We start from the raw sequence: 21,615 nt of genomic DNA, 5'->3' as shown, positions 1-21,615 counted from the left end.
AAATGTTTGAGATTAGATCACAATAACATAGCAGTAAATAATACAATGTGTGTGGTGTGTAGTGTTTGTATGCATACATGTGCTCAGGGACATGTGTCTCCCAGGTCTTTAAATAGATATTTGGTTAACTAGAACAATGAAATTACTTTCTAGTGGGAAAGAGAAGTGAATACAACTTTGTGTGTGCTATCTGTAGGAATGTACTGTACAAGTAGAATGTCAGCTCACAGTCATCACCACAGCACAAGATAACCTTGAGATTTGTGGGCACATTCAGTTTTAACGAGAGTCTTATCTCAGAGATGAGAAGTCTGACCATAGGAAAGCTAAAAAACTGTGTACCGGTTGTAAAGGTTGAGCTGATTGTGAACGTCATTGTCTTCTTAAATCTAGTGGTGGCTGCTATCCTGCAGCTATGAAGTGGGCAGGCAGGCAGTTCAGAGAAAGGAAGTGTAAGCAGCTGTGTGCATCTGGCCAGCTGTTGTCTGTTCTCACATGTAGGTTACTGTAATCAGTCCATAGATGCCTTTGTTGTTGTTGTTTTTTTATTTGGTTTTTCAAGACAGGGTTTCTCTGTGTAGTTTTGGTGCCTGTGGTGGATCTCGCTCTGTAGACCAGGCTGGCCTTGAACTCACAGAGATCCACCTGGCTCTGCCTCCCTAGTGCTGGGATCAAAGGCGTGCGCAACCACTGCCCGGTCCATAGATACTTTTGTAACATGAAGTAGGCTAGGTGAAATTTTATTTCCATCCATTGGTAGTGTATTTTTTTCTCTTTTTCCATTCAGAAAGCTAGTATATTCTTTGAGCAATCTTCCTAATGGTGGAATTTGATTTTTCCAATTTATTTTAATTGATTATGGATCAGTTTATGAGACAGGTCCTCATGTAACACAGGCTGGTCTCTAACTTGCTATGTAGCCAGTGATGACCTTGAACTCTTGACCAGTGTGCCTTCACTTCCCCATTGCTGGGATTGTAGGATTATAGTACCATGCCTGGCTTTTAAATTTGTTACAGACTGCTGTACAAACACTTGTGGTATCATGTAATGTTTCAGTACACATGCACATTGGATAATGTTGACTTAGTTTCCAGTTGTGTGCAGACTTGCATGGTTAAAGAAAAGAGTAGAGGGGGCTGGAGAGATGGCTCAGAGGTTAAGAGCAGTGGCTGTTCTTTCAGAGGTCCTGAGTTCAATTCCCAGCAACCACATGGTGGCTCACAACCAGCTGTAATGAAATGTGGTCTGAAGGTACACATGCAGGAAGAACACTGTATACATAATAAATAAATAAATCTTTTTTAAAAAAGAAAAGAGTAGAGGAAAAATCAGATTATAGGGAGTGCATTGTGTAGATGAAGTAAATTATAAATTTCAGGCAGATTTTTTTTAAAATCAAATTCTGTTATCAAATTCTAGCAATGGCACATACTTTGAGTATTCTGAAACATGAACAGCAGGAGGAATTCAACATTCATTCTTCTACCAGGCCTTTGGGGTTCGCTCGCCCCCAGTGAGACGTCTTCAAGTGTGGCAATCTTAGGTATGTTGAGATTGAATATAGGACACAGCTTTGAAATCATTGAGGGTTTTGGGTTCTTGTTCAATGGTAAAGGACCTGCCAAGCACATAGGTTTTGGGTTCAATTATCAACACAGCAAAAATAATTAAAAGAATTAACATAGTTTTAAAAAGTAAGACACCCATTGTTGTCTCACCTGTTAATTTCTTGTGAGACCATTTGTACTATCTTAAATTGTTGTTGGTTGTTTTTGCTCTTTTTGCTCTTTGGGGGGCCCACCACACAGCTCCCAAATACACACACACACACACACACACACACACACACACACACACACACACACACACACAGACATAGAGGCTTATTCTTAATTATGAATAATGTAATGCCCGGCCTTAGCTTGGCTATTTCTAGCCAGCTTTTCTTAAATTATCCGGTCTGTCTTTTGCCTTTGGGCCTTTATCTTTCTCTATTTCTGTGTACCTTTCATTATTTCTTTCTCTGTTGCTGGTTGTGTAGCTGGGTAGCTGGCCCCTGGAGTCCTCCTTCTCTGGCTATTTATTCCTTCCTTCCTCCATCTCTTTTCTTTCTTCTCCCAGATTTCTCCTATATATTCTTTCTGCCTGCCAGCCCCACCTATCCTTTCTCCTGCCTTGCATTGGCTATTCAGTTCTTGATTATACCATCGGGTGTTTTAGACAGGCACAGTAACACAGCTTCACAGAGTTAAACAAATACAGCATAAACAAAAGTAACATACCTTAAAATAATATTCTACAATGTTAGATCTGTGACCTGTTGATACTAAGGAACTAGAAAATCAACTGTGACCATGGTTAGTCTTTACTTTTTCAAAGTGTACTAGCAGACTTGCAGCATTTTGAGAAAATGTTAAATAAATTTTTACTGTTTTAAAAAAATACACAGGTTTTGAATGCTCTGTTTTTGTTATTCTCTCTATCGTTAACAGAAATTTGATTTTTTGCTTCCTGTGTAACCTGCTTTATTCGCTAGGAAATATGCGAAGGGAACATCAAAGCCTGCGGCTTTGTTTAGGTTTTCATACTTTTCCACTTTTATTTTAAAAGCAAAGTTAGAAAGCAGTATGAGTTTTATTTCATTCACAATTTTCATTGCTCTGCAAATTCTCACCAACTACAGATATTTCAAACCCTCAAATTTAAATATACCGCTAGTAAAAGAAACCAGTAGATGTTGCTTGAGTCATTTTTCTGATTTTCCTATAAATAAAATTTTAAAGGTAGTCCAGGTTGTCTGCCATGAACTTATTTTTTAACAGCATCATTTTTTCCCTTTTCTGAAAACTTTTCCACAATACATGATTCTAAATTAAGTCTTGGATTCTCCTCCTGGAAAGGTAAAATTTCCATATATGTTCACTCAAGTTGGAACTAATACAAGCCAAAACAAAAGGTATTACTCCATTTAAAGCAGAAGTATATCAGCCTAAGCCAGCCAGCCAGTTCCTATTTCCCCTAAAATGGCTAGGAAATGAAAGAAGTCTGCTGTTTAACATGTCTGACAATTTTTATTTTCTTGGGAAAAGCCATTTTTTCATATATGCACTTTACTCACTTAAAATAAACTCAACAATGTTCCTTTTTTTTCTTTTTTCAAAATACATTCAAGTTTGCTTTTAGCATGTATTCCTGTAATAACCAGTAGAAATAATCCAATGTTTGGGGCATGATCTTTGTCTTTGATGAAGCTGATATACTTAAATTCAAGTCCCTGGGGCATACCAGACAAGCACTCTAGAACTGAGCCACACCCTCAATCCAAAATGTTCTCTCTTACTGACTGGTTATGGAAAGTTTTGAACTGGTGGGAGGTTCTGAGGGAAATAAGGACCCAGGAGGGGATGGGACCTTGAGAGTCCAGCTGGTAGTACAGGAGCCCTGGCTCCTTGGTGGAAACACTGTATGTTTACAAAAGCCAGTTTACCCTGGGAGATGGGCCTATGTAGTGGCAGTAATGGCTCAGTTTCCCAACAAATTAGACAACTGGATATGGAGATTTTCGCAAGTGTCTTTTTGATAACCATTTTTAGATGATTTTGTCCTGTGTCGACAGCTTGTCATTGTGCTCCAGAGCCCCATGGGATAGACGCTCTATGGGTTCGTGGGTCAGAACCTCAGACGAGTTAGTGCCACATTGACCCTTGTGTAGAATGAGAAAGCTGTGTACTTACACAGAGAGAAATTAGCCTGGAACATGTAGATACCCTGCCTGTGGTAAAAACTCTTGCACAGTCACCTGATCCGATCTGATCTGAGGTTGGAAGTCATAATAATTGTCTAGGGCACTGCTAGTCTCCCTAAGTCAGTCCCCTAAAACTAGCCAGACTCTGTGGTGGGCATCTACCTCTGGCCTTGATGTTTGTACTGGAGAATTGGGTTTTATGGCATCAAACCTCTGTGTACCCTGTGGATAGGTAAGGGAGTGCTAGAGGGTAAAGAGAGTGGAGGACATTCTGTCCAATTAAGCAGAACGGAACCATATGGAACTCAGTTGTAGCATCATTTTCTTTAAAAGGACATTCTGGTCCCTGGAGAGAACTTCCTTACAAACTCATTGTTCACAAGCCAGATGCATATTTCCAGTTTCAAAGGCACATTGTGTACATGCAAAAGAAATACAAATAGTCATGCATACTGTCATTTGTTTTCAACATTGGTCCCAGACTAAGACAGACTTCATAGTACTGTGTGATATGGCAGACTCTGTCCTTATCTCCTCAGCTGGAAAATGAAAAGGAATTTTTTCACCTGTAGACACAAAATAAGTTCGCAAACTAGAAAGAATAGTGCTGAAGGCGGTGTGCAGTAGCCTGTTTGAACTAACTGGCTCCTGTCAAGCCAGATTTACAACTTGGAAATCCCCAGGGATCACAAGGAAATGGATACTTCACAGAGTCCCACTTTACCACAGATAGCCGTGGTGAAGGACAAATGGGTTTGTTGATCATCGGCCATTGTCAGGGAAACTAGGTAGATGGCACCCTCTCCAGCCTGGTACTCTCTGTTCCCTGGCACCTGCAGATTCTCTCAGAGGTCTTTTAATCCTGCTTGAAAGGATTAACTTTACTATTTTCCTTCTTGCAGGTTTGCCCTTAATAAGTTATTTCCCTTTTTGTAAGTCTAGAAATGTCTTTGTCTCTCTCTTGTTTTTAAAATACATTTTCCTTAGGTGAATTATAGAATTGGTCTTTTTTTTCATTAAAATTTTTTTCATTCTGTTTTTTTGCTTCATGGTTTCTCATGACGTTTGGTCATCGCCTTTATCTCTACTTCCTTGTACGTCATTATTTGCTTGTTTGTTTACAATTTAGTTGTCAATTTTTGGCAGTTTTGTGAGCCTGGTCTAGTCCTCTGCTCCCTCCCTCCTCCTACCTGGGACTCATTGGACATTCTGAATTTGCGGATGTAAGTTTTTCATCTTACTTGGGAAAATTTGAAACTGATTTTATTTAGCCCCACCCTGGTTTCTATTTACAGCTGCATTGCCCCACAGTTTACTGATGCTCTTTTCTCAGTCTGTTTCATATGGGATCTCATGTTGCTTCTTCAGGTTCAGGAACTCTCTCTTTCTCACAGGTTATATAATCTGTTAATCTCATTCATCTTTATCGTTCTCAAATCTACACATTTGGTCTAAAAGTTGTTGTTGTTTTTAAGTCCATTCCCTCCATGTCTCTACATGCTCAAATCTTTCCTCTGACTTTTTGGACATGTGGACACACCAGCTGTTTTGTTAGTTCATTCTTACCATCTGTGTCATTTGGGGGTCTTTCTCTCACGTGATTCTTACTCTCTTTATAGAATGTGCATTTTCCTGCTTCTTTGCATGCCTGACTTTTTTTTTTTTTTTTTTTTTTAAAGAGTCTCCCATGGTGGATTGTACCTTACAGAATTGTGGCCATATATGTTCCTATACAGGGTCCTGAGTGGTTTTAGATGGGATTGTGTGCATTCAAGGTGGTATGGCTGTAGACTTCCAAGTGGTTTTAGGATCAGTTCATTTGCTCAGTTTGGTGTAGCTAGAGTTTTCCAGTCCTGCCTGGCCCACGGTCAGGACAAATCTCTCTCACCCGCCAGTCCCACAGCCGCTCAGACCCAACCGAGTAAACACACAGAGACTTACATTGCTTACAAACTGTATGACCATATCAGGCTTCTTGTTATCTAATTCTTATATCTTAAATTAACCCATTTCTATTAAATCTATAAGTTGCCACATGGCTTGTGGCTTACCGGTATCTTTTACATGTTGCTTGTCATGGCAGCGGCTGGCAGTGTCTCCAACTCAGCCTTCTACTTCCCAGAATTCTCTTCTCTGCTTGTCCTGCCTATACTTCCTGCCTGGCTACTGACCAATCAGCATTTTATTTATAGAGAGCAATATCCACAGCAGTTTGGTTCTGTGGAGACCTTTTCACTTATCCTAGGTGGGATCCAAGTATCCCTTTCCCAAAGGCTTACTTTTCCCCACTGCTGAGATAATATCCACCTGAGCACCTGTTAACCTGGGAACTGAGAGGTTTTTCTCCTCTGGCTGCTTGAGAACGAGGCCTGTTTTTGCGGTGCTGAACTCGGGCAGTGGTCTCTAACTCCTGCTCTTCTCTCTGGCTGTGGCTGCTCCTCTCTTCCTTCCCCCGTGTTTCCTCATAAAGACGTGGCCAACGCTCCAGCAGGACCCTCAGAAGACTCCCAGACTGTACTTTCTGAGGCTCCACCCTGCAAATTCTGGCTCCCTTGCTCTCTCTGAACCAGCAGCTCTGTAGTTTCCACACTGGGGATCAGGGCACTGTCAGGCCCCTTGTCTAATGCTACATACAGCATGGAAACTGTAAGCAATGAATCCGGCCCAACATTGCTGTGCCCTTGCCCTTACCGTAGGATCATTGTCTATGTTTCTACAGTTCAGTGTCTGAAACTCATTAAAATGTGTCACTTGTTTGATGTAGGTAGGTAGATCCCGAGTTTTAATGTCATCTTAGTCAGAAGTAGAGCTATTGTCACTGTTGAAAAAGAATTCATGCTGAGTTGGGGATGTCACTCACTTTTTAGAGTTCTTGCAGCATGTTTGAACCCCTAGCTTTAATCCCTAGATTAAGTAAAACCTACATTGGTGCACATACCAGTAATCCTATCACTCTGAAGTAGAAGTAGGAGGATCAGAAGTTCAAGGTCATCCTCAGCTAGTAATGAGTTGGAGGAGATCCCGTCATGGAAAAAAAGTGGAGAGAATTATGCTTTGTTTTTTTCCAAAATAAAAAAAAAATCAAGTTCAGAGATTAATAATGTGTTTGGCTGCCAAGAGAAAATAATACTAAGTAGTGTGTTCCTCTATGTTGAAAGAAAAATAAAGACAACCACTGAAGTAAACTAAATAAATAAATGAATGAATCTTACTTTGATTTAGAGTGGAACAAATTGAGTATTTTTTTCCTCTGTTCTTGAATCAGGTTGATTGTAGATAATTAGGACTTTGATACCATCAGCAAAACATTCTTACAGGCTCAGGAACAAATGTAAAGTATTCCAGGGAAAGGCTTGTGGGTGTGCTCAGGGCACCCTGGCTATTTTCCCTCACTTTGAATAAAAAGAGAAATGTATTTATTTTTATAGTAATATTTCCTTCAAGTGATTGTACAGCAGTAGAACACAGCGCTGCCCATTACAAAGTAGAAGCAAACAGTTTTGTTCCAGGTACAAAGCGTGATATCAAACTACAGAAGTTCTCTGTGGCAGGCGAGAAGCTGAGTGCTGGTTCCTGTTTCCTGCTTTGTTGTTTTTGAGTGTGATTGATACCCCGGTCTTCGCCAGAGAATACTCAGAAACTAAGAAAGCAGCTTTAAAAAAGACACTAGCATGAAACATGATTTTGGTTTTAACTCCTAGCTTTCACTTGTGTAGAGAGCCAAGCCCAGGCCATAGTTTCCAGCCTTGCTCTTATGAAACATTCACTCTGCCTCCTAATTGCATTGCTATAATACTAATATATGCATGTTTAAAAATATTTTACTAATTATTTGATTATTTCATAGGATGTGTTTGATCAGATTCACCCCAACTCCTGCCTGTTTCTTTTTCCTGAGCCACCCTTTATGCACCCCTCATTTTTGCATGCTCTCTTTTAAAAAAGTAAATTAATATCCCACTGATTACAATTGGTGCTGTCCATATATATACTTATGGATGTGGGACCATCCACTGAGATTGCTAAATAAATAAATAAATAAATACATAAATCTGACTCTCATTCCCCTAGATGCCATCAAATGTCCGTAACTCCTCCATTAGGGGCTGAAGCTCCTGGAACCTTGTTTTGTTTCATGCTAGAATATTGACCGGCTTGATCTTATGAAGGTCTTGTGTAGGTTAACTGCAGCTGCTGTAAATTAATGAGGGTAATGGTTTTGTCATATGCAGAAGACACTTTTTCATTCTGGTCCTCCTCAGCCCCTTGCCCTTACAATTTTTTTTTTGCCTCCTCCTTCGTGATGGTCTTTGAGTCATTGAGCTGAGGGTGTGATAGAGATGCACCGTTTGTGGCTGACACTTACTCTTTTCTCTTTGACTAGGGTATTTCTGGGCTAACCACTGTTGACTGCATCGATAAACTTCTCTGATGCAGTTTGAGAGCTGCACTAGTCTGTGGACAGAGAGATAGGACTTTAGCGAACAGTTTAATATTAGGACCATTTAGCTAAATTCTAGTAGAGGAGGGTTCATCCCTGGACCCGTGAGCTCCAAAATTATGTGTTATTGGCCAGACTTGCAGTACCAGGTATGTGTTCCCCCCCTGTAGAGTAGGCTCTAAATTCAATCAGGAAGTGATTTGTTACTCCAATAACATTTGTTCCACTATTATACCCACAGACACTGCTTGCCATGCTGGGGTGAGACTGTGGGTGATCCCCGCCCACAGCATAGCACCTTCCTAATTATGTTCTGATTCATTTCAGAGGGGAACAAGTGCTAAAGGAGGCTATGAGAATAAGTGCTGAGTGAGACTCTAGCATCCGTGTGAGGCTGTGTGTCCACTGGGGCTACAGCACTCAGCCTGCCTACAACTTCCAGTAGCAGGCCTGTGTTTCCTCTGGCACTGGGGCATTCCGCGCTGTCTCATTGCTTATGTAGTCATTGAAAGCAGGCCAGGTCCAGCCAGGCATGGCAGGTGGGGTGTGGAAACCCTGGGAGGTCAGGTGGGTTAGAGTGTTCTGTGTGTGTTGGGTTGTCAGGTCCAACCACCACAGGTCACGGATGGTATCTTCCCCATGGTCTCACGAGTGCCTTTTTATTTCCTTTCTTGTAAGTTTTCACATTGCTTTCCACTTATAGCTCTGCCACAAATGCTTTAAATATAGCAGAAGTCCCAGGCCAGCAAGGGCTTCATAGTGAGACTGTCTGTAAATAAAGAAATAAGTAAAAATAATAGAGTGTACACCATCTCCAAGGGATGCTTATTTTCTGCTGGGCCAGAGAGAGCCAATGTGTAAAGCCAGAGGAGTTCCTGAAGTGTGGCGTCTCCACAGTGATAGAGGTACTGGAGGTCTCCCAGCATGCCTCACAATGCTCCTTTATGTTTTTTTCTCATCATTACCTCAGGTTTCTTTCTTAGTTCCGTCTTCTCCTTTCTTCTTCCAACTGTGTCTTTTGCTTTGAGGAATTCTCTATTTTTGGTGGCAAGTTCTGGTCTGTAAGCAAAGAGTGTTCCCATCTCAGAGGTTCCCTTACATTTTACAGGCAGTGATAATTTTTAGAATGTCTCTTTCTACCTAGGAGAATGTTCTGGGTTTGGACAGAGTAGCCTCCTTAAGCTGGTCTACTCACACCTGTTTCCCTTTGGCTTCTGTTTGCCATATTCCTATTGTAAAGGTAACTTCTAAGTATTTTATGGGCTTTAATAAATACTGTGACATAAAGTCTTCCTAAGGCATCCTCCAGGCAGGATGGCAGATTATGTGCTTTGCTGGTGGTACCATTCCAGACGCCATTAAAAGGTACAGCTTGGGGCTCAGTGAGTAAAGGTGCTTGCCATCATAACTGATGAACAGAATTTGATCCCTGGGGCACAGTGGGAAGGAGAGAATTTACTCCTGCAATGTGTACTCTGACCTCCACATGCACATTGTAGCACATCCATGCCCTTCTCCCCATATAAATAAATAAAATGTAATAAAACCATTTTTTAAAGGCACAGCTTACTGGGCTTGTGAATGTGGCCCAAGTGACATGCCAGGCCTGTACGAGGCCTGGGGTTCCTTTCCCAGCCCTGCCATGAATAAATAAGTAAATATGGGCAACTTAGTTACAATACGGTATGGCTAGCTGACATTGTGACTGGGTCAGATGAGCATTGCACCATCTGCATAGTGAGGCGGTGGGTAGCAGGGAAGATGTAGGATGCCGTCTGCTTAGCATTCATGGAATTCACTGTTTCTTCACACTCTCACCTCCCTGACTTCCACGGTCACCACTGGACTTCCAGAGATTCGGAATCAGGTCATGCCTAGCCTTGTTCATGTGCTCTGAACTGCTTTCTCTGTGTTCTGTGCGGTATAAACACATCCAATTGATTCTGTGGCTATTGTAGGCAGCTATGAGGAAAACACGGTTGGACACAGGATCTGAGTTTGGTTTGGCCACTGTTTGCTTTAGCCAGCTTCCACCAATGTATATTTTTAGCATTTGCAGAGCAGCCAGTGTACCCAGGACCCTATGGGCCATCACTATGTTTTGAAAAACAAGTACACAAGAATTATTTCTTAGAACATCTCAGATTTAAAGAAATGATGTAAGAGGCAGGTATAACCATCAGACCACGCCCTGGACCTCAGACTGTGTTCAGTGTACGTGCTGAGCATTGCGGGCACCTCAGGTTCCCTTGGAAGTTCGAAGCTCCCATGAGCCGGGGGGACTCCTCCTGCGGAACCCACCCTCAGCAACTCCATTGTTTCTTATAACAGCTGTATATGGAGTGACCAGGATCTAGGTCCTTGGGTCTTCTGGCAGCAGATCATAGAAGAAGGTGTGGAAGATCTTTGAGGATTCCGTCCTTTTCTGTCACCGTCTCCTCCCTCACAGTGCTGTGGATGGACCACAGAGAGTGACAGAGGAACTCTCAGCCATCTTCTCTCATCTGATGACGCGACTTCTATATTTGTATATCCTAAGAATTGAACTCAGGGCCTAGCAGATGCTAAGCACTAATTCTACTATTTTGTTACAGTCCCTGCAGATAATACTGACTTTTTGAAGACACGTTTTCAAAATAAATGGCACCCTTGCTGTTGTTATTAAAAAAGGGGAATAAAAAGCCTCAGGATTAATTTTTCTGCTCCATACTTTGCCTGCCGTGTCCCGATGCAGCTAAAGTGCTTGTCTTCTCTCGCGTGGGTGATTTGTCACAGCTTCCCATGGTGGCGGAGCCCACTTCCTCTTTGGGTGACGAGCCTGATCTTATCACCGGGCTGGCTGCAGTGTAGAGGTGAAACTAAGAAAGGCCACAGGAAAGAGGGCCACCTGCTTCTTTCCCGTATCTCATTGGGCCTCTGAGTGGGAACTTTGGGGCAGGAAGCCTGCCTTCTTCAGTTGCATGGTGTGGTTCCAGATGAGAAGCTTACAGATGGAATGTGGGGCGGAGGCCCCTCCCGACCAGCCTTCCTTGCTGGAAAGCCTGTTCACAGGCACAAGCTGTACATATAGAATGTGAAGGACTTCGGAGTTTTCCCCAGAAGAAAACGAAAATGAGTAAAAACGAAGCATTTAAAGCACAAATATCATTCTTGTATTCCTTTAAATGAACTTTATTGCACACACAGAAAAGAAAAACTTGATTCTTGTCTAAATTTTCCACATGTTCCTTCTTGAAAGCGCACAGCAACTTTCTGGTGAAGTGCATGGATTTCTTCGGTTAATCTTTGACACTTCTTGTGAGTTTCTTCTTCGGTTTTAAAAGGAAATGCATTCCTGAGGAAAATAAGAATGAAAAGTATGCTTTGCATCTCCTCCCACACCAAGTCTCCCTGAAGCTTTTACCCCTAGACACATGCTCTCTTTTGTGCCCATCTCTCCAGCTCTTCTCCACCTGGTACGTTTTAGGCCCTTCATCGCCCTACACATGGCTAACTTTTCTAACTTCTCTCCATCCCCACCATCCAACATGCAGCATGGAAGCCTCTGCAGAACACAGGGGACACTTGCAGCCACCAAGTGCCCTCTTCCCATGGTCGCCTAGCTTTAGTTTGGGCCTTACGGTTTCTTGTTTTCTATTAGGGTTTTACTGCCCACTCAAGATCTTCACTTCTTCATAGTTAATTTGGGGCCCTTTTCAAAACCTGAGAGATTATGTCGTGACTGGAGTACTGAGGTCAAGCTTAACCCTCCACATTCAGGAAGTTTCTTTGAATTTCCCCCAAAGTTGCACAATATTTGTCATATAATTGGAGTAAAGATTCAGGCTGGTCACCGAGTGGGTGAAAACAGTGATGTAATAACACATGAGTCGAGAGCCAGTGGTCACTTATGTGGACTCAACCGGAGGAGAGCTGTGGATGTGTTGAAGCAATCCTTTCTTGCTCTTTAAACTATCGGCCACTCCACTACGCCTTGCAGGGTAGCAAAGCCACTGAACCTGACAGAAGCAAATGCCACATGGAGAATGAGCCTCAGGACTGGATGGCACTTTTGATGTGCAGGGAGGTGGCATGTTGCGGTCATTTGCATAATTAAGAGCTGTACTTATTGTGCGTGGGGACAGAGTTAAATCGGAGGGAGCATGTCCTCAGTCTCCTGATGTGTTTGGCATATGTGACAGTAAGATGATATGCTTTACATACTTTTCCTTTAAAAAATTAATAATGTTCCACCATGGAACAGTGCCTTCTGTACACTGTAAGGGGCTGTTTGTAACAATTGGGGAAACTGCTTCAGCAAATAGGAACTGGGCCTGCCATCATGGCCTCTAGTTCCCAGCCTCCAGTCTAGAGAGATTGTGGAGGTTATAGGTTTGCTCTCCTTCTGTCTTTTACTTTTCTATTTTTTTTTTTTTCTGAACTGGTAGTCCAGGTGGGCTTGGAACTTGCCATGTAGCTCATGCTTGTCTTAAAACTCAAAACCTACCTTCCTCAGCTCATGAGTACTGGGATTATAGATATGATCTGTCACATTCTGAATGTGTCCTCTCTTCTCTCTGTTTTTCTAAGTAAAGGTAGGTCCTTGTTTGAATGAAACAAACTGTGAAGTGTTCAATAATCTCCAGGTTTAAATGCATTTGAGACAGAAATTTGTCTGGCCTTCATTTGTAAAACTTAAGTATTTTTCTTTTAAGACAGCGGTTTCCTAGTATCTGCAGGGTTTCATTCAAGGACCTTGGTCCAAACCCCAGGTACCCAAATCCACAGATGCTGAAATTGTTTCTGTGTATATTAAAATATTTATAGGAGACTTATAACAAGAGCTAATGCAATATGTCATAACACCAGGTAAAAACTTGGTCTGCGAAAACGCACTAACTCAATGCCTTCCAGTAGGCATCAGCCATGTCTTCTCAAGTGTACAGTATAGATTTACCTAAATTGTGCTTATGGTTCATTTTAGGCACAATAATGGCTCCCACGATGTGCAATCCAGGTCTTTAGGAGCTGTGAGTGTCCTGGTTTGCATGGCAGAGAGAAGGAAGATATTAATGTGATAGCTATGTGTAAGAAGATGGTTTTCGATGTCCTGGTTAGGCCAGTGTAGTAGCAGTGGTCCTTAAAGCACAGAAGAGGGAAGCAGCTCAAGGAGAGACCTGACACTGGTGAATGTTAGGGAGCAGAGGTGTCCTACAGAAAAGGGGAGAGACACAGAAACTCTGCCTGAGCACCCAGAACCCTGTTGGGATCTTGAATTCACTCATCTGTTGCGATTCTGGCTTATAGAGCTATAGGTCATTTGTATGGTTTTGACTACTAAGTTTGTGGAAATCTGGTACGGCAGCAAAGAAGGCCAATGGTAAATCTTGAAGAGCTCCTTCCCGGGATTCAAGCAGCAGATCAAGGGTGCACAGCCCAGCAGCACGCTCCCTGTAGCATGGAGCAGCCCCAAGAGCCCTAGAAGATGGGGCCATGCCATTTTCAGAGTGTGCTTCGTAGTTTCTGTACTGTTTTCCAAGAAGGAACGTATCCAGATGGAGAGGTCCCAAACAATTCTGGCCCAAGCAACGTTTTGCTAACTTAACACAGGAAAATAGTTTTACCAAGCCTTCCAAGTGAACAAGAGCAGTTTTGTGTTTTCTGTTGAACCTTGTGGACCATATGACCTAGTCATGTGGAGCACATGTCCTCTTTGTTCGTAAGAGTTCTGATGAGACCCTTGCCTTTGGAGTACCAGCAAGTGTCCAGCCTTCTGCCCAGTGCTGGCAACCAGCTATTTAGTGACCTGGATTGATTTTGTGCCATCCATTAGGTAAGCAAAATTGGGTTCAGAAGTAAGTATGGGGCTTTTATCTGGTGAGCTATGACTCCCCTCTTGGCCTATTGTGTGAAGTGCAGACAGAACAGACCAGCCTAGTTGAAGATGCAGTAACCTCAGGGAGCTGCAGAGAACAGAAAGGTGTGTTTTCCCCAGAAGCAGTTGTTCCCAACCAGATTGGACAAGTATCACTATGGGTAAATTTATGTCTGATAAATAGAAGCTCAGATGTTGGCATTGCTGCCTGGGAGTTGAACAGGAGTGGGCCTGTTCAGAGTGGGATTGTGCACCTCAGATGCTCACAAACTTCTGCATGCTCCACAACATACACCAAGCCATATTATCTGTGATGCAGACATGGAACTATCTTCATTACCTGTTTTGCATTTGAGGATGCTTAGTCCAAGACCTAGTGGGCTGTGCAGCTCATGCCTTCCCACGCCAGGCTTTAACCATAACTTCTATGTACTGTGACTCTGGTTTCTGCTTTACAGTCTTTACTTGGGGCATGGGTTGCTGTCAAATGAATGCCCCGCTCGTTAGAGGCATGCATTTAAATTCCATAATGTACTGGGCACAGTGTGGATTAATGCATACTTTTATGAAGACCCTGCATGTAGTCCTATCTCCCTGGGGGCACCTAACTGTTCTCTCTTTTAAGGTTAGTTATTTAAATTGGGACAAGTTTCCTTCCACCCAGTGCAGACTCAAGTCCATGGTCACTATGAATAGATCTCCCTAGGCGGGCAGGACCAGTAACTCACTTTCCCATTACTTATTCAAGTCGGTTCAGGAATACTCTCATTTGTTAGCACACTTTCCCATGACCTTAGGTCCCACTGCCATCCAGTGTGTGTGTGTGTGTGTGTGTGTGTGTGTGTGTGTGTGTGTAGAATCGCACACACTGTCGGTGGCAATGTAGATTAGACTCTAGAGAACAGCATGGCTATTCCTCAAAGGCTTACAACCGTGCTCTCTCTGGTATAACATATTCCAAAATTAGAACAATGCAGGGAAGAATAGGATGACCTAAGTGCAAGGATGATACACCTTTTTAAGAATGTATACATATTATGTCTCATCTTAACTTAAAAAGTAAATACGAATAAAATAAGACAAAATAGAATTATAATATGACCCAGTCATCTCACTTTGGGGTGTATGTTCAAAACATGGAAATCAGTGTAGGCAAGAGACATCTGCAATACCCTGTTAGGGCACCATTGACAAGAACCAAGGTATGGAATCTGTCAGCAGCACATGAGTGGGTGAAGAAATATGCTAGATATACGTAATGTAATATTATTTTACTTTAAAAGGTCCTGTTCTTTGCAGCAACAAGCAAGGATGGGCCCAGAGGAGAATGTGCTAAGTGAAATAAGTAAGACACAGAAGGAAAATTCCCTACTCGTACAATCTCATGTACATGGAATCCAAAACAATGGGGCTCATAGCAGCAGAGAGTTGTGTGAAAATTAATAGAAGCTGAGGGCTGAGGGAGAGATAGTGGACAAAACTGGTAGAAAGAATCCGTTATTACTATTATGGTGACGGATATGTCAATTAGCTTGATCCTTTTGTTCCACATGGCACACATATATCACATCATTGCATACTCTATAATTAAATTAATAAGTTGGAGAAGTGGTGATAGAGGGGAGGACAGAGAGAGAGGGGAGAGAGATAAAGGAAGAGTTGTCTGGGTGTTAAGTTGCTGGAGGTCTGGGTAAGCACAGAAAGAGTTCATGTGTCCAGGACTTCAAAAGTCTGTGAAGTTTATAGGAGCCCAAGACTCCATAGAAACTGCAGTGATGATCTGGTCTGTAAAATTTCAGTGTTTTCTCGTCAGGGTTCTTTTTACATATACTTACAATTTTTTTTTTTATTAAAAACTTTCACTCAGTAATGTAATTGTTGCGCCTTTGAGTGCCTTTGCATTTTTTTCCCCCTGTAATGGTCTGGTCTTCCCTACTCAGGCCCCAGGGAGCTCAATGTCTTACTGACAAGAATTTTTTTTTTTAAATCTCTACAAAATATTAGAGGTGATTTATTTAGTAAGTGTCCCAATTTAAAGATTTCTCAATGCAAATCTTTATGGAAACATTACATTAAACTGTAAATGGGTAGGATGCCTTGTCAGGTAAACCTGTCAAACTGGCTGGATTCTCAGCAGCATGGCTGAGCATCATCAGTCCTTGAGCATGAAGAAGTGTTGCTGATCTTTCTGTGGTTGACTTGTGTGTTGGGAGAGGGTCAGAAAGTGAGGAACTAGGGCTCAGAACTCAGAGTTTGTTTGTGAACCTGCCTTTCCAGTTGTTCTGGATCAAACCCACTCACATTGCTGCTCCTGAGCCATGTCTCTTCGGGACTTTTATTTCCTTACAGAGCCTGTTGAAGTCACTTAGTTGAATGTTTTGTTTTGTTCTTGTTTTAAACAAAAGTTTTCTAAACTTCTGTGGTTCATCTCAAGTTGCTGGCTACCTAAGACTTGCTCAGCTCTCCCTCTGTAAAGGATGGGAACATTTTTCTTTGGGTGAAGCCGGCTGAAGGTGAGGCAACTTGCTGGTCCAAATGTAGCTTCCAGGTGGGATTGTTCTTTCTGGCTTGTAGATCTAAGGGGACATGCCAGATCTAAGGGAGGGGATTTGGCAGGCTGTCAGGATGTCCTGGGGGCTGGACTGGGCCCCCACACTGCTGAGCGTGTTCTCTGGCCATAGGAACCTGGAAGCTCTTGAGCCAGATTGTAATCTAGCACTTCACAGGCAGAAAAGGCTCCTTTTTCTGCTGGTGATTTGAAGCTCCCCTTTGTTTTGATGTGCCCTGGTCATTCTGTCTGTAGACTGTCCAGACAGGCTGTGGAAGGCCATCTGATACCCCCACCCTCCATACCTTTTGATACTCAAGTGTCTTCCTGTGACATGTCACTCATATGGGCCTTTTTTTCTACAGCAGATGACCTATACAGCTATCTTGAAGGGTCTTGGGAGACCCTCCAGACTTCTGGCCAGAGGTAGAGCGCTGGCAGTGCCTGCTGCACTTCTCTCCACAGGAGGACACGGGCTTGATCTGGGTGTGGCCCTTACTGGGACTTGAGCCTTGAAGCAGGAAGGACACATTGTTCCAGGTACTTCCAGCGTACAGTTTGCCCCAGAGAGACTGGAATTTTTTTTATTGGCTTTGGGGTTCAGTTCTTCCACTAGGCAGGACTGTTGTGGCCAAACGCACCCGCTGTGGGTGCCATAGACAAGTTCTGTCATTAGGTTATGTGTTGTCTGTCAGTGACAAGAGGGAGGCAGCCCACTAGGGGCCTTCCCTTGCCCTGTTAAGAACCCCAAATTTGTGGTCCAACAGACTTTCTAGGGGACAGAGGTCAAGCACATCATAGTAAAGTCTCATATTTATTCTCCATAGAAACCTGTTGTGGCAGAGGGTGATCTTTCTGGACAGCAGACTTTCAGTTTGATAAAAGTCACTGGAGAGTGTGACCTAGACATGGAACTAATGCCCAGCATGAAATGTGAGGCCTGGCTATGCTGTATAGTACAGAAGGGGTTTCTTTAGGCCCCTGTTTTCCACCACAAGACAGGAGCTACTTGTTACAGGTGCCAAGTACTTGTGGGCAGGAAGCCTCTTGGGGTCATCTGCCCTAGGCACCGTACCTTGGTAGAGCCTAAAGTCCCACTTCCAGTTGTCAAATGCTGATGAGTCAGGTGCTAGACCAGACTGAAGACATCTCAATTCTGTAAAAGAGTCTTTAAAATAGTAATTTAAAATAAAAATAATAGCACAAACTTGAAAAGTGGGAGAGAAGTGAAAGAGGGACTTGAGTTGAGGATAACAGAATCTTTGAAAGTTGTGTGTGGAAGGGTCCAGAGCCTGGATCCCAACAGGGATGCTTAGGGCTCCTCTCCAGGGCTGGTTAGGACTCCTCCTCCAGGGCTGGTTAGGACTCCTCTCCAGGGCTGGTTAGGGCTCCTCTCCAGGGCTGGTTAGGACTCCTCTTCAGGGCTGGTTAGGACTCCTCTCCAGGGCTGGTTAGGACTCCTCTCCAGGGCTGGTTAGGGCTCCTCTCCAGGGCTGGTTAGGACTCCTCTTCAGGGCTGGTTAGGACTCCTCCAGGGCTGGTTAGGACTCCTCCTCCAGGGCTGGTTAGGACTCCTCCTCCAGGGCTGGTTAGGACTCCTCTCCAGGGCTGGTTAGGACTCCTCTCCAGGGCTGGTTAGGGCTCCTCTTCAGGGCTGGTTAGGACTCCTCCAGGGCTGGTTAGGACTCCTCCTCCAGGGCTGGTTAGGACTCCTCCTCCAGGGCTGGTTAGGACTCCTCCTCCAGGGCTGGTTAGGACTCCTCCTCCAGGGCTGGTTAGGACTCCTCTCCAGGGCTGGTTAGGGCTCCTCCTCCAGGGCTGGTTAGGACTCCTCTCCAGGGCTGGTTAGGACTCCTCCTCCAGGGCTGGTTAGGACTCCTCTCCAGGGCTGGTTAGGACTCCTCTCCAGGGCTGGTTAGGACTCCTCCTCCAGGGCTGGTTAGGGCTCCTCTTCAGGGCTGGTTAGGGCTCCTCTCCAGAGCTGGTTAGGGCTCCTCTCCAGGGCTGGTTAGGACTCCTCCTCCAGGGCTGGTCTAGTGGTACAAGGAGTCCAGAGACTTGTATTTTCTGAATCTTTTTCTGAAAACAAAACAACAACAAAAAACCCTCCAATGTTCTATAATGCACACGAATCTAGAGGACATGTGTGAGGTAATCTAACTATAGACAAACACTGCTTATATAGACTGGCTGAAGATCTATTCTCTGAAATTCTTAGGACCAAAATTTTTCATATTTTTTCCCAGACTTGGATGTTTACATATATGTAATGAATTGCCTTGGGCTAGAACACAAGTTTAAGCAGGGATGTCATTATCATTTGTCTCTCTTGTATGCACCGTGTACACAGCACAAAGGTAATTTCATGCAATGTTCTCAGCATACTTTCATTTTGACTGCACCATGTCACAGGAGACCTGGTAAGAACAGTTCTCTTGTAGCATCTGCTGGACACCCAACCCCTTTTTTATGTTCTGATTAAGGTAACTAGTATCAATGTAGAACATAAAAAACCTGCACAGGGATAGGCACAATGGGGTGGCCAGGGACTGGAGGTAGCAGGGAGAATAACTATCCTTAGGGCTGTCTAGGGTAAAGGTGCTTGCCTCCAAGACTGAGGACTATAGTTCAATTCTAGGGAGAACCCACATGGTAGAGAGATCTGACTTCACACACACACATACACACACACACACACACACACACACACACACACACACACACAAAATAAATAAATGTATAATAAACAAATAATAAAAGTGATTGCAGATTTGAGACTATCTAGCTGCTGGTCAAGGTATGCAAGGTTTCAAACAGACTGCATGAATAAAGTTTGGTTATCTGTTGCACAGCATGGTGGGTAACTACAGTTAATATCTATTTCAAGATTGCTGAGTAGATTTTAAATGTCCCCCCCAATAGAGACACGAAGATGTGTGGTAGTGGATATGTTAAATAGCTTGATCTGATCATTGCACTGTGTATATAAAAATGTCACATGATTAATGTTATTCATCATTTAAAAATCTGAAACATAAACAGCTAAAGAATGTTTCTCAAGCTGTAGGTAGAGGGAAAACTGTCCAGTAGGAACTCAGATTCCTGCTGACACTGCCTTCTTCAGCTCCAAATTGTCCCTCTGCCTGGCTAGTCAGTGCCAGGGGAAGCAGGTAGGTTTGGGTTAGAGCATACCTGTCCAGTATGCTTGTGGCTATAGCCATCTGTTAATGCCCTTCTGACTGTGAGGGTCACTTGTAGATGGATCCCTTAGTACAGGCCATGTCCCCCAGTGCCCATGGGGTGACTCCTTCCTAGTGACTCATCTGCAAGGCATTTGTGCATATATAAAAGCATCACAGGCCCCCTGTGGAGCCTTCCAGGTTCCACACATAGCGTACACACAGAGTCACGGCGAGATCTATGACTTAACACTGAGGGACAGATGCTGAGCCCATGTGGATGAGCTCTGAAGCACTATTGTCACGTGCCCAGGTCTCCCCAGGGCACATTATCAACCAGAGCTCTGGAATGAAGGACTAGAATAATAGCTGAAAAATATTTCCAGCTAAAAATTCTAGCGGTAGTACCTATCCCAGCACATTGTGGGAACGAAGCTCCTGGCAGTAAGAGAGGAGAGTAACACGGTGCTAAAACTGGATTTAGAAATCTAGCTCAGTGGCCATTCATGGTGATAAAAAACAGCCAGAAATCCCAGAACACCAAGGCAATTCCTACTCCTGTTTACAAGTCTTCAATTCTAAGTCACTGGGGAGAATTGAGAGGGGAATCTGTCTGCACAGCAGTCTGCAGTGAAGGCCCCAAAAGTCGGCATGATTATATTTTCAAATAGACTGAGAGAGAGTAAGGAGAGGTTGAGTATGGGCCCCAAACTGAGGTCAGATAGAAGGAATAGGTCTGTGTTGTACTCTACCTAAGGGAATATAGCTAGTAAGAGTGCATTACAGATTTCCAAGGAGCTGAGAGAGGGGCTTTTGAACATATTCACCATAAAGAAATGATTGTTTTTGAGGTTACAGATAAGCTATTTTTCCCAATTGGATCGTTACAAATGCATACATAAATTAGAATATTACATTGTGGCTCGTAAATTGGAGCCATACTATAAGCCATTCAAAATATTAAAATTAATAAAAAAAAAACTGAGCTGAAGGTGACTGGCAAGGCCATGTGGCCCCCTCTGTGGAAATGTGATAGTCATTTAACAAGCATTGTCCTGTGGAGTCCCAGGTACCAGGCAAGGCTCTGTTGTGTAGGTCCCATGTGTTTTGACATAGTAGGAGGCTCCTGGCTGAGTCATTCGCTCAGAAGAGCCCAGGAGGAGGCATAGCTTGTCTTTTTGTTTTGGGGGACAGGGTTGTGCTATGTAGCCCAGACTGACTTTGAACTCATGATCTGTCAGCCTTGTCTCCTGAGTGCTACAATTACAGGTGGGTACCCTCACACCTGACTTGTCTTTGCATTTCTGAGTGGTGACCTAAAACACTGATACCTAACCACTGCTAACCCACCTGCTGTCTCCAAGGAAGGGGAAATGTAGTTTTCCAAAGTTAAAGGCAAGAAGAGCAGCTTAGCCCCATGCATTTCTCAGCATCCTTTTGAGCCAGGTAACCTAAAATTAGAAGATGGGAGTTAATTTATTTGGGGGCTTTCAATTGACTCCTAGCTGGGTGCTGAATTAGTCTCCTTTGACTTTCAGTGTCTTTGTCTTTGGAAGGACAACACCACTTTCGAGGGGATACAGTGAGGATGAAGTAGGAACCATAAATCTGCAGTAGCCGTTTTGGGGTTCCCAGCTCATGGCCCCCAGTTTTAGAAGGTGGACACCAGCAGAGAGAGAACACAAAGTTTGTTGTGAATTCCAGTACCATTGCTTATTCTCTGCATATAATTGATGGGCTCAATTTCTCTAGGTTGCTGTCACTTCCCTTACTTACTGAGGAAAGCTGGGAGGTGACCTCAAGCTTAAATCACAGGGGTGTCTTGTCACCCCACAAGTGGTATCA

The 21,615-nt window shown here is 43.4% G+C and overlaps 1 protein-coding gene and 1 non-coding gene across 3 annotated transcripts in view; both read left to right on the top strand.

Annotated features, from left to right (window-relative positions):
- Atp10a (ATPase phospholipid transporting 10A (putative)) overlaps positions 1-21,615 on the top strand; it is a 172,373-nt gene that overhangs the window by 46,395 nt on the left and 104,363 nt on the right. The gene's annotated exons all lie outside the window — the stretch shown is intronic.
- LOC128095776 (U6 spliceosomal RNA) lies at positions 14,979-15,083 on the top strand. The gene has a single exon (XR_008213380.1). It is a non-coding gene; the product is annotated as a U6 spliceosomal RNA (small nuclear RNA).

This window comes from Peromyscus californicus, unplaced genomic scaffold (assembly GCF_007827085.1).
Source record: "Peromyscus californicus insignis strain IS unplaced genomic scaffold, ASM782708v3 Scaffold_4__1_contigs__length_199733344, whole genome shotgun sequence".
Taxonomy (NCBI): domain Eukaryota; kingdom Metazoa; phylum Chordata; class Mammalia; order Rodentia; family Cricetidae; genus Peromyscus; species Peromyscus californicus.
Note: the sequence above shows the minus strand (reverse complement) of the source record. Positions and strands in the feature narration are given on the sequence as shown.